Source organism: Lutjanus erythropterus, chromosome 22 (genome assembly GCF_056507025.1).
Source record: "Lutjanus erythropterus isolate fLutEry1 chromosome 22, fLutEry1.hap2, whole genome shotgun sequence".
Taxonomy (NCBI): Eukaryota; Metazoa; Chordata; class Actinopteri; order Lutjaniformes; family Lutjanidae; genus Lutjanus; species Lutjanus erythropterus.
In genome coordinates, this window is record NC_139338.1 from 28,233,732 (window position 1) to 28,247,873 (window position 14,142).

General features: G+C 38.7%; 1 protein-coding gene across 1 annotated transcript in view; it reads right to left on the minus strand.

Annotated features, from left to right (window-relative positions):
- The window catches only part of shank3b (SH3 and multiple ankyrin repeat domains 3b), a 36,501-nt gene extending 22,588 nt beyond the window's left edge, over positions 1–13,913 (minus strand). The window contains exon 1 of the mRNA XM_084710908.1: positions 13,537–13,913. The gene's annotated coding sequence lies outside the window, so the exon portion shown is untranslated. The remainder of the gene's footprint in view (positions 1–13,536) is intronic.
- Positions 13,914–14,142: the final 229 nt, after the last annotated feature.

A 14,142-nucleotide genomic window follows, 5' to 3' on the forward strand; every position in this document is an offset into this window, starting at 1 on the left:
ATGTCTCCTTTTGTCCAGATATTCAGTTTACTGTCAGAGAGGAGGAAAGAAACAAGAAAATATTCACATTTAAAAAGCTGAAATCAGAGAAATCTTATTAAAAAATGACTCTAAATGATTAATTGATTATCAAAATAGTTGGTGATTAATTTAATAGTTGATTAATAATTGATTTAATAACTGATCATGTCATTTTGTTGTATTTCAGTGTATTTTTATCCACTAGTGCTCTCAAAAATTCAGATTCAGCTGATAATTCAATGCACTCTCCATTTTCATATCTAACACCTCCTTATTATAAAAATATTGATTATAGCTGCTGTAATATTGATTATAGCTGATTATAGCGGCTGTAATATTGGTTACAGCTGCTGTAATATTGATTATAGCTGATCATTGCTGCTGTACTATTGATTATAGCTGCTGTAATATTGATTACAGCTGCTGAGGTGAAGTCAGACATAAAGTTCAGCCCCAATAATTTGCGTAGTGTCCCTTTAACACCACCTCTCCTGCCACTGATGTTGTTTTCTGTTCAACACAACACATTATTAGGTATTTAATTATCCATTGTTATTAATCATCACTGGCGTTAATTAGCACTTGATTAGCGTCCGTGACAATAAAGGCGATCGGGACTGAAGTCAGAACTTAATGGCTGCTTCCATTACACACACACACACACACACACACACACACACACACACACACACACACACACACACACACACACACACACACACACACACTCTCTCTCTCTCTCACAGAGGAGGATGAGTTGTGAGTTGTCATAGAAACTGGAATAGCAGGGAATCCTGTGCTAACCTCACACTGTCACTCTGTGTGTGTGTGTGTGTGTGTGTGTGTGTGCGTGTGTATGTGTGCGTGTGTGTGTGTGTTAAAAAAAGCCCCCTGATCTACAGGCTCACTGTTGCCATGGCAACGCGGTTGAACAATTTTCGCAGTTCCCGTTTTAAAACTACCATCCTACCTGCTGACTTTCTCTCTCTGTGTGTGTGTGTGTGTGTGTGTGTGTGTGTGTGTGTCTGTGTGTGTGTGTGTCCATGCTAAACCACACACACATCACACACACTTTGATGCTGACGGGAAGCCATTATCAGGTATTGATTTTTAATATGAGATCAATATGAAGTGATTGGAGGAGGATCAGAGTTTAGACACAGTTCAGATGTGGAGCTGCTGTATCGATACGCTCGTGTTTAAAGGACCAGGCCGCTGTTTTTTTCTTCTTCTCATTTGTGTTTCATCCTCTTAAAGGGACAAACCTTTGTCACATAATTTATTTTTGGCTGAAATCAACACAAGTCAGCTCAGCTAGCATGTCGCTAAGAACAATATCAGCAAGAAAGAAAGCTAAGGTTAGCCAGCTAGTTGTAACTTAGCTACGCTGTGGGTATGTAGCCTTGGTTACTAAATAACATTAGCTGATAAAGTTATTTCTTAACAGCAAGCAGCCAGTCTACCAGATTTTTATTTTACGATGTTAACTAGTAGCAAGTCTTCAGTGTTAGCAAGCAAAAGAGATGCAGGAGAATAAAAGTCACATTGTGCCGAGTTCTTTACATAGAAATCAGTCCACAGACATTCGCAGCATTTTATTTCAGCAAACCATTTTAAAAAATCAGCAGCTGCAAATTAAAGTGTATGACAGATGGAATAATGAAGAAGTTTATGCCTTATTGAGCTTTTATGCTTATTCCCTGTGAAGTGACAACTGTAAAAATATCTATCTTATACAATAAAAAAAGAAGAAAAAAAAAACAGTTTCAATATTCTGTGAGCTAAAACCCACGTCTGTGGCTCCGTGCCTTTTCATCTAAAACTGACGGTGGTTTGTCTTCTTGAGTATCCGAGAGCTGTGGATGCCAAATTTAAAAAAAGAGAGAGAGAATTAAGTGGTTGTAGCTCCAGATAGATTTTTTTTTCTTTTTTTAAAAGTAGAAATGTAAAAATGTAGTATAATGAACTTTTTCCTTTATTCTCAAACATAATATTCTTTCATCTTGAACATCAACGGAAAAAAATCTTGAAGATCAATTTTTAATGCAAGTAAATAAATCCTGTCCACTCAACCTCACTTTTCAGATTAATTATTGAAAACTGTGTATTTAAATCAGATTTATCGCTTAACATTTAACCATCATCTCTGAACGCTCCCAGCTGTTCTCAAAGAAACAGAGAACAAATATAATCCATGTGGACCCAGTTTAGAACTCCAGATCACCTCTTTCTTTAGATCAACTTCTCCAGATCTCCACCCGCTCAGTTCCATATTTATCTGGAGGAGACGGGATGATTCACTGCATCAAATGTGCTGCAACCGGATCAATCTTTCCTTTTTTTTATTGCATGTTCAGATAAAACTAGGTTAGAGAAGCAAAGTGTTTTGGACCTCTGATGGTTTATAAGTGAATCACACAACAGGACGCGTTAACTTTTACACAATTTAAACAAAAACAATTAGGAGCTTTATAACCCTTTTTTTTTACGTCTGTAATTTCTGCATAATTGTTTGCATAATTTCCAAGAAGATTCCTGGAAAGAAACACATATTTTGGAACTGATTATAGAGAAAACAGAGACGGCGTTCAATTAATACACTTCAAAGCTATTAATTCTAATTAAATATTAACCGAGGGAGTCTTTCGGGGAGTGCAAAGCAGGTCGGCCGAGCATGAAAAATGTAGAACGTGTCTGAGACGCACTTTGAAAAGAGACGTTTCATTTAAAACCAGAAGCATCATCCTGATGGTGGCGCTAAATTTTATACAAACACATCTGGGGGTGTTTTTCCTTTTTCTCATTTGTTTGTCATCTTGGACATTTTCCTGACATTTTCTTTTTTACGGACCAAACGACTAATCGATTAATGGAAAAAAGATTTAAAAAAAGGTCCAACACTCCACGTTTGCACCTATTTTTCAACTGACAAGATTGTGACAGGATGAATTAATCAATTAATGGTTTTTGAGTTATTCTATAAGAAAATTCTCTTATTTCTGATTCTGATTTTTGCATTTTAAAAAAATAATTAATTCAAGTGAAAGTGAATTATGGTTAAATTTTTAATATCTTCAGGCACCAAACCAGTGACAAATAAGAGGAGATCATTTACTTTTCCTCTTTAGATAAACTTCAATATGTAAGTTTTAGAAACTCTCCAAAATTGTATTTAAAAACTTAGTAGTTGAAACAAGTTGTGATAAGGAAAAGGGAAAGTAGGTTTCAGAATTTGTCATAAATCGGGTGAAATGCAGGAGAATTGGGACCTCGGGAGAAAACCAGGAGAAGAAAATTAAAAAAGGAAGTTTCCTGGAAAAAATCAGGAGGGTTGGCAAGTATGATTGGATGGAGACCCAGTTCAGTTATCCAATCACGAGAGAGCAACTTCATCAAGACAAAATATAAGAAGGGTTCATCTCCGTTTTTATTTATTTTCATTAATCTGTAACGCTTTATAGTACAGGCTGCATGTCCTGTAGTTACTGTGTAACTATACATATACTTGTTATGTACAGTTACACAGTAACTGTGTACAGTTATTTGTACATATAGTTACAGAGTACATATAGTAGATGTAGTTATTGGTACTGTGCTGATACAGCGTTATTAAAAACATTACTGTGTAACTCTGGAGTAATTACACCGTCCATGATGGGCTGTAATCTAAAGTGTTACCAATAAATCATATTTTCTTTTGGTTCTTTCTGAGGAATATCAATCAAAAAGCTTTTCAGTTGTTCTGATAAGATGTCTCTATTTTTAAAATGTTCATATATCATGTTTTCTTTTTTTATTGTGCTCACAAAAGAATATCAATCAAACTGCTGTTGGTTTATTCGTTTTGAGAGCGGACGTTATCTGTTTTTGTAAATAAACTCCTCGTATTTATCCTCTGACAGGTTGTCAGCGGTGATTTAAAGTGAGCAGGACGCTGCTGCGACTCCGACTCTCTGCACTCGATAAGAGTCAAACTGCTGCGTGAGAGTTTTGTTCTGAATGTGAACAGGAGGTGTTCGTCGACTACCTGGGGACTGGGCCAGTTTAAACTGGGTCAGTTAGAGCGCGTGCGCACATACACACACACACACACACACACTCAGACCTTCTATGTTTAGAGACACTGGTAGCAGAGCGGCTGCTTCAAATGTGTTTTTAGTTTTGGACAGGTAAGAGGACGGCGGCTCAGGTAGTTGAGGTTTCAGCTCTTTTTATCGTCTATTATATGAAGTAGATGCTGTTCAAACCAGGGCTGCTTATCAACTCAGATTCCTCAGATAAATTCAATTTGATTCATGATTGGATTCAATTCCTTATCGATTCAGTTCGGGATCTTTCAGTTATCATACTGATTTTTCTTGGATATGAAAGAGATTCTCTAAGGAACCCTCTAACCTGGTGCATCGCGCCACAGGCTGGTCACATGATACAGACAGGGTTTGAACTGCAGGCTGCACCATGTTAGCAGGAGAAAAGACAGATATGAAGAGGTTGAATCAATTCATAGTTTGTTTTTTTTTAACCCAGACTCCTCCATTGTATTTATGTTTAGTGATGCACAATATTGGATTTTTGCGATATAAGATTTTATGATATTTTCTAAATCATTTTGGCCGATTGACGACTGCTGATACCGATACATGTACATCATTTTTCCACCTAATTGCAGAGATCAAGTCTCTCCTGTAGTGATGTTTTTCTGCCTGCTCTTATTGTGAAGGTCCACCGACAGATGCAGACATAAAACGGAATGCTTTTCAAAATAAAATCACCCACTCTTGAGAATTGGAACTAATCATGTTCTCCCAACAAAACATTATTTTGTTAATTGATAATGATCAAAGGTTGGAAAATAGGAAGGGACATATTTTTCAGCCTTTGGCCTTTGACCTATTTTTCTTCTTTCCTGTAACAATTTTCTTTAACCTGTCCATCATTTTCTCCATTAATCAATTAGCTGTTTGGTCCATAAAATGTCAGAAAAAGGTGAAAAAAGTCCAAGATGACGTCCACGAATGTCTTGTTTTGTCCACAAGCCAAAAATATTCAGTTTACTGTCAGAGAGGAGTAAAAAAAAACAGAAAATATTCACATCAGAGAATGTAGACATTTTTTTAATTAAAAAATGACTCAAAATGATTAATTATCTATCAAAATAGCTGCAGAGTAATGTAATAGTTGATCAATAATAGATTAACTGTTAGGTTTATTAGTTTCTCCTGTGTGTAACTGATTGATTGATTGATTGATTGATTTTAAGATGAAAAATGTTGAAATTTCCACCCAGTGAAGCATTTTTAAGAGGCACATTTAAGCAGCTGAAATCTGAGAACGCTGACTTTTTTTTCTTGAAAAATTACTCAAATCATTCAGCAAAATAGTTGGTGATTAATTTAATAATCGCTCAATAATTGATTAATTGTTACAGCTCTAGTATCCCTGCTTGGATCCATTTAATCCACCGCCTCTCCACATGTTGTTATATAAATGTCTTTAAAAGGAGCAGCAGAAAAGACCAAACATTATGACAAACACACGGACAGTTGCTACTGAGCCGTCGACTCTCAGAGCTCTGATTTCTGAGCGTCCTTGAAGGCACCAGCAGAGCCAGTTTTCAAAACAGTCCCTGCTCTCGGCTGCATTAACCCACAATGGTGATTTAATTTGGCCATAAAAGTCAATATCCCAAACACATTTCAAGTCTGAGCGAGTTGATTTTCACAGCGTGCTGAGATGAACTAAAACCACCGCCTGTAATCAAGCGCGCTGGCAGGACACCGAGAAGCAGCTCGCAGAAATGAATCACTTCCTTTCATTCACCGCAGTAAAAGGCCGGTAATTGCAGCGATGTTTAACGCTAACATCTCACCCTGCGGAGGAATCCTCAGCACACAGGACGACATGTCAATCTCTGAAATGTCACAGGACCAGAGGAAAAGAAATCACACACTCATTCATTCCTCTTTTCTTTCACCGCTCGCTGCTATTCAGGGTCAGAGCAGGCTGAGGAGTATCCCAGCATGCACTGGGTGGAGGTCATGGACAGTTCAGCTACAAATACTCATATTAACACCTTTGAGACACTAACAGCGGCTGTATTTCTAGAACAATGAGGCTGCTTTTAAATATTTAATCTGTCCTTGTTTTACTTCCACTGTATTTATTCTTTCAGATTTTATTCACCTAACAGACTAACTGTAGTTCAATAACTATTTTATTAATAATCAAGGGATTATTAAGCCCAAAATATACATGATGCAAAACTTTTTCAACAAGAGTGACAAAATAAATAAGATTATTTACAGGAAAGAAGATACAAAAAATGATACATTTCCCAGGCTTTCTGTCATTTCTGCTTGTTTCATGTGTTTATGTCGTCAGGCCTCTGGAAAGTATCAAATAAAACCATCTAAAAGGCAAAAAATCACTCCTCAGGCCAAAAGCCAAGAAAGGCTGTACGTGCTGATATTTTTTAATGCCATTATCGAGATGACAAAGGTAATTTTCTCAAGATAACGAGATAAAGGAATCTGTTATGACAAAAGGAGTTCTGTTATCTAGAGATAAAGAATTAATTAATTTGTGACCTCAAGATAACGACATAAAAAAAGATGCAAGTGGCTGTTCTTAGCTTCCGTACTTTGATGAAACTTAACGAACGTCATGTTTGACGAGGGTTGTGCAGTGCTTCATTTTAAGACGTAACGAGGTAAAAACGTACGTTGAGATTTTTGAAGCTTTACACTCAAGCTGCTCACAAGTTTTTTCCACAGTGAAATGTCATCTGCACGACAGTGTACCAGGGCCGCTGTCAGTTTAAATTAAATAAAAGCGAGGGGAGGGAGGTAATGTTCTCAGAAAAACCCGTCAGAATTTTGATTAAAGGTGTAAATTTACTAGAGAGGAATGTGGATACTGTGAGAGATTAAAATGATAAAGCGAAAGAAAAAACTTGAATGTCCTCTGAGATCATCAAGTCATAAACTTCTGAGATAAAAAGCAGAACCTGACTGATATTATCAGCTTGATTTATCTGGGTTCTTAACCATTTTTGATGTTGATAACTGGGTTCTTGAACATTCTGAGCGCTAATATCTGGGTTCTTAATGCTTGTTGGGTTGTTATCTGGATTATCTGCATTACTGTGTTTTACTTTCTTAAATTGTGGCGTGCTGCTGGTATATTCTGTCAACTTTTCATCAGTTCTTTGCTGTTTGTTGTTCTGTAACAGGAACATGCTTCATCATTACAGCTCACTACATTTGTTTTGACAGATTCTAACAGTAAACACTGAGCCTGAACATGAGATTAGCAGGTTATGTAACATAATCAATATAATACTGTATCACTGCTTTTTGAAATAATACCAGCGCAGACTGGTCAGATCCGGAGCCTCCATCAAAGTCAAAATGACACGTTTCTGTCCACTCCGCCTCAACTACTCGCTCTGCAATCAACTCTGAGCCGCAGGGTTTGATTTTTCAGCCGTCGACGGTTTCTCTGCACTTCAGAGGGCACTTCACATCCACCAATCAGAGGCTCTGAATCACCTTCCTGCCATGAAAAACTCCTAAACAAAACCTCATCTGTTCTGAGGGGGTAAAATGGTCGACTGGACCTGTGAGTCCAGAAACACTTGAGAAACTCCACGGGTCAACATAACGACAGAAACAGGTTCGGCCTCTGAAATCCTCCTCAGTTTAACAAGCTAACAAACACACCAACACTGACTAAGCACTTGTGAACAAGCCGAGAGCTGCTGAGCGTTTTTTTTTTCCTTCTTGTGTGGGTTTCTTTTAATCTTCACCTGTTTCTGAGGCTTTGAACTAAGATCGTTAGAAATGGGAAACCACGGACGAGGGAAAAAACTTGAAAACGTTTTCCAATTTCAGGGCTTTTCACGCATCAGTGTCGGGAATAAAAGCTCATTAAATCAGAGCTTTTCACTGCTGTTTGACGGATTAACCTTGGAAACGAAGGTAAAGACAAAAGGCGAGCCAACTCTCTGACAGCTGTTCAAATATGAATCTGCTGTGAAAGAGCTCAGTTACACAGAAGCTTCTGAATGATGAGGACTCCACTCGATTACAGTCAGCGATAGAATAACACACCATTTTGGTCCATTAATGTTCCCAAAAGAACTGCAGAAGGTTGACAAAAATTACAATACTTGGTCAAATTCTGTTTTGAACTGAGAGCAAGAAGAGAAGAGCGTTGCACTTTATTTTACAGAGCATCAATAAGATGCAACAAGCTGTATTTTTATATCAAATGAGATAAAACTAGAAATAATATGTTCTTGGTAACACTTTAAAATAATGTGCACAAAATCTGAGTTGTTACGAATGACGCACTAACTGCTAATGAACCATTAGGTTTCCCTAAATTTAGTTTAATTTTGATTTTATTTAAGATTAGTTTATGACGAAATAAGTTGGGTACAAAGTTTAAACTATTTGATAATTGATTTTGATGATTGAATTTTTATTTAACAATATTAGACCTTTCATTTCCTTATTAGACTTCAGAGGTTAATTCAAACGTCTTACTCTGTCACACACACACACACACACACACACACACACACACACACACACACACACACACACACACACACACACACACACACACACACACACACGCAGGGCTTAGACATTTTCACACTTATTCATCAACCATTAAATTCCATTAAAACATTTTTAATTATTCAGCTTTTTTCCAAGTTTAAATTTTGTTTAAATGTTCCACGTGTCTCATACAAAATTATAATGAACATATTTATTTACTGTAAGGTTAATATTCTTTTCTTTTAACGACCCAGCAGAGTCGGCTCATACACACTCATCCTCACCAAAAGAATAATGATGATTCATTGTCACTGAGCTGAGAGGTCACAGAGGTGAGGACGGCTATTTCTGGTTGAGGACAAAAAAAATTGTCTTTTTAACTAGTTTTGTGTACAGACCTTTGTATGATTTTTTTAATTAGCATGTGCAAATCAAATTTTGACAACCTCAGAGCAGACAAAGCCTTGGAAACCCCTGTGGAATGCTTAAGTTATATTGTCCAGTCTGATGGCACTTTGTCTGGAATCAGCCTCATTAACAACTGCGGTGCAACGAAACAAACAGAAACCTCTGATGCAAAAATCTCATCACTGAGCAGCCAGGGATGTTGCAGTTCATGTTCAGTGTCCACCATGATAACCCAGCATCTTCTTGTCCCAACAGTCTGTGGCCAAATATGCTGAAATCCCAAAAGTCTTCAAAGTGTCCAGTGTGACCAAAAGTCCAGTAATTGTTTCAGTCATTTTTCTAACAAAGATGCCAAACATTTGCTGGTTTCCTCTTTCCTTTTCATTGAAATTGCACAAACTCCTGCCTGTCCACGGTTTTCCTGAGTCCACGGTTTTCCTGACTGGAGAAGAGCGGGCAGGTGGAGGTGTGACGTTACTGCTGCCTCAAGCACCTGACAAGCAAAGAGTTTATCAGGAAACTCTCATTCATCTGTCCCTCTCTCAGTCTCAGTCTCCGTCCCTCTCCCTCTCTCTGTCTCCATCTACTTAGGCCCGTTTGGTTCGACGTATGTCACTTCCGGTTTGTCATGTTTTAGATGTGGAACTAAAATTCTCTCACTAAAAACTGCTCCAGAAGTCACTGTGGTGTGTATATATGTAAATTTTATTTTCAGAATCGAGTGTCTATCATTTCACTAAACACTGATTCACTCGGCGTTCCAACCTGCAAGTTACACTTTAACTTTAGATTATGTTGAACCAAACTTTTAAACGAGATTTAACTAAGGAAGGCTGAAGAATCTCCACAGTGATAAAACTCAGTTTAAATAAACTTGGCTTTACTAAAAAGAGATTAATTTGGCTCTGCTTAATTTTAAATGTAGATTAAGTCATTTTAAACCTGTTTTTACTAAACTCTGATCAGTACTAATCTTAGAATCTTAGATTATCCGTCAGTTAAATTACGTGTATAAGTTTGGAGAAATGGGCGTTTGTTTTTTGGATAAAGGGGACATTTTTCAGATTGTTGGGGTTTCAGAATAATGGACCGTTGAAATAATTGCGTGGCACCTCCCTTTGTTGGTCTTCCTTCTTCCTTTTTTTGTTGCTTTCCTCCTCTTATTCCTCCCCTCTGTCTCACTTCCTGTCTTTCAATCTAGTCATTACATTCCTCCTGCTCTTCCTGCAGCTCAGATTCTTTCTGACAATCATACTTTCACACCTCAGTAAGCAAAACATTTCTGCTATCAGCAATTATACGATATTTTTCCCTGGAAAATGCTCCGTCTCTCGTTATCTTTATGCTTGCTGCTGTAAATGTGAATGGGTCCTTCAGGTAATACTCAGTGGGAGCAGGAGCAGCTTTTGTGTTGCTCACAGCGGTTGTTTTCCTCCATTGTTCTCTGCAGAGAGCTCTGTTATGTAACGTCTCCTCAGGTCCATCCTCAGGTTTCCTCCAGGACTGACTGAGTTGATCCAGGATGTTCAGTGCTGGTCCGATTCTTGGCTCGTGATCATTGTCTTGTGGAAAAGGCGAAATTCTTGTTCGGCTCGAACAGCGGGAGGCTTCATCCTGAAATAACTTGGGGTCACCATTTTGATCATTTCCCGTTTTTGTCCTGAGCAGAGCCGCGGTCCTCCCACACAGCCTGCCTGTACAATCCAGCAGCTACGAGCTTCATCTGGAAAAAAAGACTCGAATTCAAAACGCTTTGGTCTCACAAAACCAGAAGACGTTTGCCCACATGGCTCTGAGAGACGGAGTGTCTCCTAATGGGAACTAGTTTTAGCTTTTAATATTTTATTCCTTGATCTGTGATTCAGTTTTAAAACTCAAACATCTGATGCCAAAAAATGTCTTGACATAAAAGTTTTATGATCAAAATTTAATTTGCATCAGCTGTGCTTGTTATCATGACAAGCAGATTAAATGCTGATCAACAATTTGAAGAATTCAGTTGACCTTTCACTAAACCCTAAACAGTGATTTTCCAATCGTACCTTAGCAACTGTAACTAGGCAGAGCATCAAGCTGTGATTTCTTGTGGTGTAAATAAAGCTGCAAACACAGATACTCAGCATTTAAAGGGATAGGGGTTTTTTTTTTTTTGTTTTTTTTTTTGTTTAGTTGGGAGCTTCATACTGCACTGTCCCAGGCTAATGGAGCTATTAGCCCAGTCTAAGGGAGCTTTTAACCTCAGGCTAATGGAGTTATTAGCCCCAGGCTAATGGAGCTGTTAGCCCCAGGCTAATAGAGCTATTAGTCCCAGATTGAGGGAGCTTTTAGCTTCAGGCTAATGGAGCTGTTAGCCCCAGGCTAATGGAGTTGTTAACTACAGGTTAAGGGTCCCGTTAATCCCAGACTAACAGAGCTGTTAGCCCTAGGATAAAGGACTTGTTAGCCCCAGGCTAAGGGAGCTGTTAGCCCCAGGCTAAGGGAGTTTTTCACCTCAGGCTAATGGAACTATTAGCCCCAGACTGAAGGAGCTGTTAGCCCCAGGCTAATGGTGCTGTTAGCTCCTGACTAATGGAGCTTTCAACACTGGCAGATTCCAAAGTGGGCTAACCCCAACTTTAGCATAGGGCTTGATTATTCTGTATTCTATTTTCTTTAAACATGTTCAAAATAAAATCTAATCAAATCTAAACTCAGGGCTAAAAGGTGCCAGCGTGACTTTGGTTCAGGGCCAAGGACAGATAGATGAGAATATGCAGAAAAAATCTTAAGAAAATCAGTCAGCAAGAGTTCTCAACTCCCTGAGTCAAAGTTAAAATCTGCTTTCGTCTTGTTGTCTCTAAAGTAAAGTTTCAATATTTGTTTCAAAAATGACCACATTTAAATATTAAAACTCCTACAGCTATAAATCATGCATGTACTGTCTGTGCATCCACTGTCTCCCTCCTCAGAATAAAACCAGCTGTTGTCACACCTGACGCCTGTTTTTGTTCCTGATGTCCAGCGTCTGTCAGGTCAGGCTGTTAGCGTTAGCCTTCATCTTTCACTGCAGCTTTCTGCCGAGCCTTCAGTGACATTTTGACGTCTTACTCAGTGCATTCTGCTCAGTTCAACTGAATTTGATCAGTTGTTGTAAAGATATCATGTTTACAACTGAGCCATGTCCATCTGATGAACTATGCTGAAAGTTAGAAATGACTTACAGTTTTTTTAAATATTCCATCAGTCAGTGAAATTCTGGTTAAAATCAGATCCTGGATATCAACATTTTGCTGTATAAAAGTATAATATTTTCAAACTAATTTTTCTTGACAGTTAGGTTTCTTGACAAGCTGACAGAAAGTGAATTTGTCCTGCCACAGTCCTCTTGCATAATTCAGAAAGACTGAATGTTCCTTTAAAGTGAGAAGAGAGTCTGTGTGACCAGCTGACAATAATCACAGTCTGGCTGTTGTGCACACGGGGAGGTGATCAGGCTGGAAATCAGCTTCACGTCCTGAATGCAAATTCTCCGTTTCACAAACACAGAAACTGAGAGAAATGTCCTTACAGGAGGCAGGAGGAGGACAGAAGACAAAAGGTGAGAAAGTCAACAAGTTTTTAACTTTCTGGGGGAGAAATCTGACCAAAAGACAGAGAAGTAAAACTGCAACGATTAATCAGTGTGGTGCTGAATATTTCCTTGTTTCTTTCCTCCTCTCTGACAGTAAACTGAATATCTTTGGGTTGTGGACAAAACTTCTTCATTTAAAAATAAAGCATATTTTGTTAGAAGTTTTGTAATCCTGAACCTTTTTGGTGAGGCAACACACTGTGGTTTTATTTTCCCTGGAACAAGTTGTGTTTGATGTTTATACTGATTAAAAACGGAACATGCAATTCTCATGTGCTTCTTTACGCTTTTCATTGCAGAAAATGTCTAAGAACACTGCAACATACATCACAATCTTTTTTCAAAAGCTGCTGTGAAATCACAATCTCATAAATAAAAGTAATATCAGTGAAAATGTTTTTAAAAAAGGCGGATGCTAAAAAGTGGCTAAGTGAGACAACACAGGTTATTGTGGAAATTAAACATCATCACACTGAACACTGGTGATGCTGAGGTCATGTGACCGTGGTGTAGTTGGTTTAGAGCTTAATGTTAGCTTTTTATGTCTGGTGAAAAATCATAAAGTGGTGTCAACTATGTCTGTAAAATGTAAAATTAACATTTTATTTTCTGCACTAATTCAAGACCCAGTGGAAAAATCACATTTTTGCGGAGGTGACCTGAGTGATGCTAACATCAGGGTTGGTCCCCGCAGCACGTTGTGTGCACATGTTCCCACAGGTGATGTGTAGTAGACTGCGTGAACCAATCAGGACGGAGATTTTTGACTTGTCAGCAACCAGAGGTTAAAAGATAAAAATGCAAATCGAACAAAATGAAATATGTGCTGGGGGTCAGTGATCTCCTGGTTAAAGTTAATGTATCTGGTTCAGATCGAACCCAGTTTAGCTCCCAACACTTCCAGTAACAGACAGAAACCATCACACTTACCTATCGTCAGCAGTCCCATCAAACTTTTCCAATGGCCTGTACTGATCTCTACTGGTCTCTTCTGGTCTGTCCTGGACTGGTCCGATCCGCTCTACAGAGTCTGACTGGCTAACTGGTCCGCTACTGGTTTGGGCCTCTGGTTCTGGTCCAGCCTGAGGTGCCAGGTTCTGTTGGGTTGGGTTCTGCAGAATGGTGGTCGGTTGTAATCCTGGCAGACTGAGTACTTAAAGCAGCAGACGAAGTAGTTTTTTTGTTGGATGAGCAGAATCCAAAGTACTTTTTACAGTAAAAGTACTTTCTGTAGTACAACTGTGTAGTAATCCTGCAGCAGAGTGAGAGGTCTCAGGGTTTCAGACTGTGTTGTGGGAGCTGCCCTGCCCATCCTGTAGAAAGGGAGGAAAAGAGGGAGGAAGAGGAAGATAGGGAGGAGGAGGTAAAAGGAGAGAGAGGCCAGGATACGAAGGAGGGAGGAGGAGGAGGAGGGGGGGAGAAAAACAACATGTCAGAAGAGGAGTGGAGGGTGCGGAGAGACGGCGTGCCGTCTTGCAGTTTAAATCAGAATTGGGTCAGACACACTTTCATTTTGTGGAGGCCATTTCAGGTTCA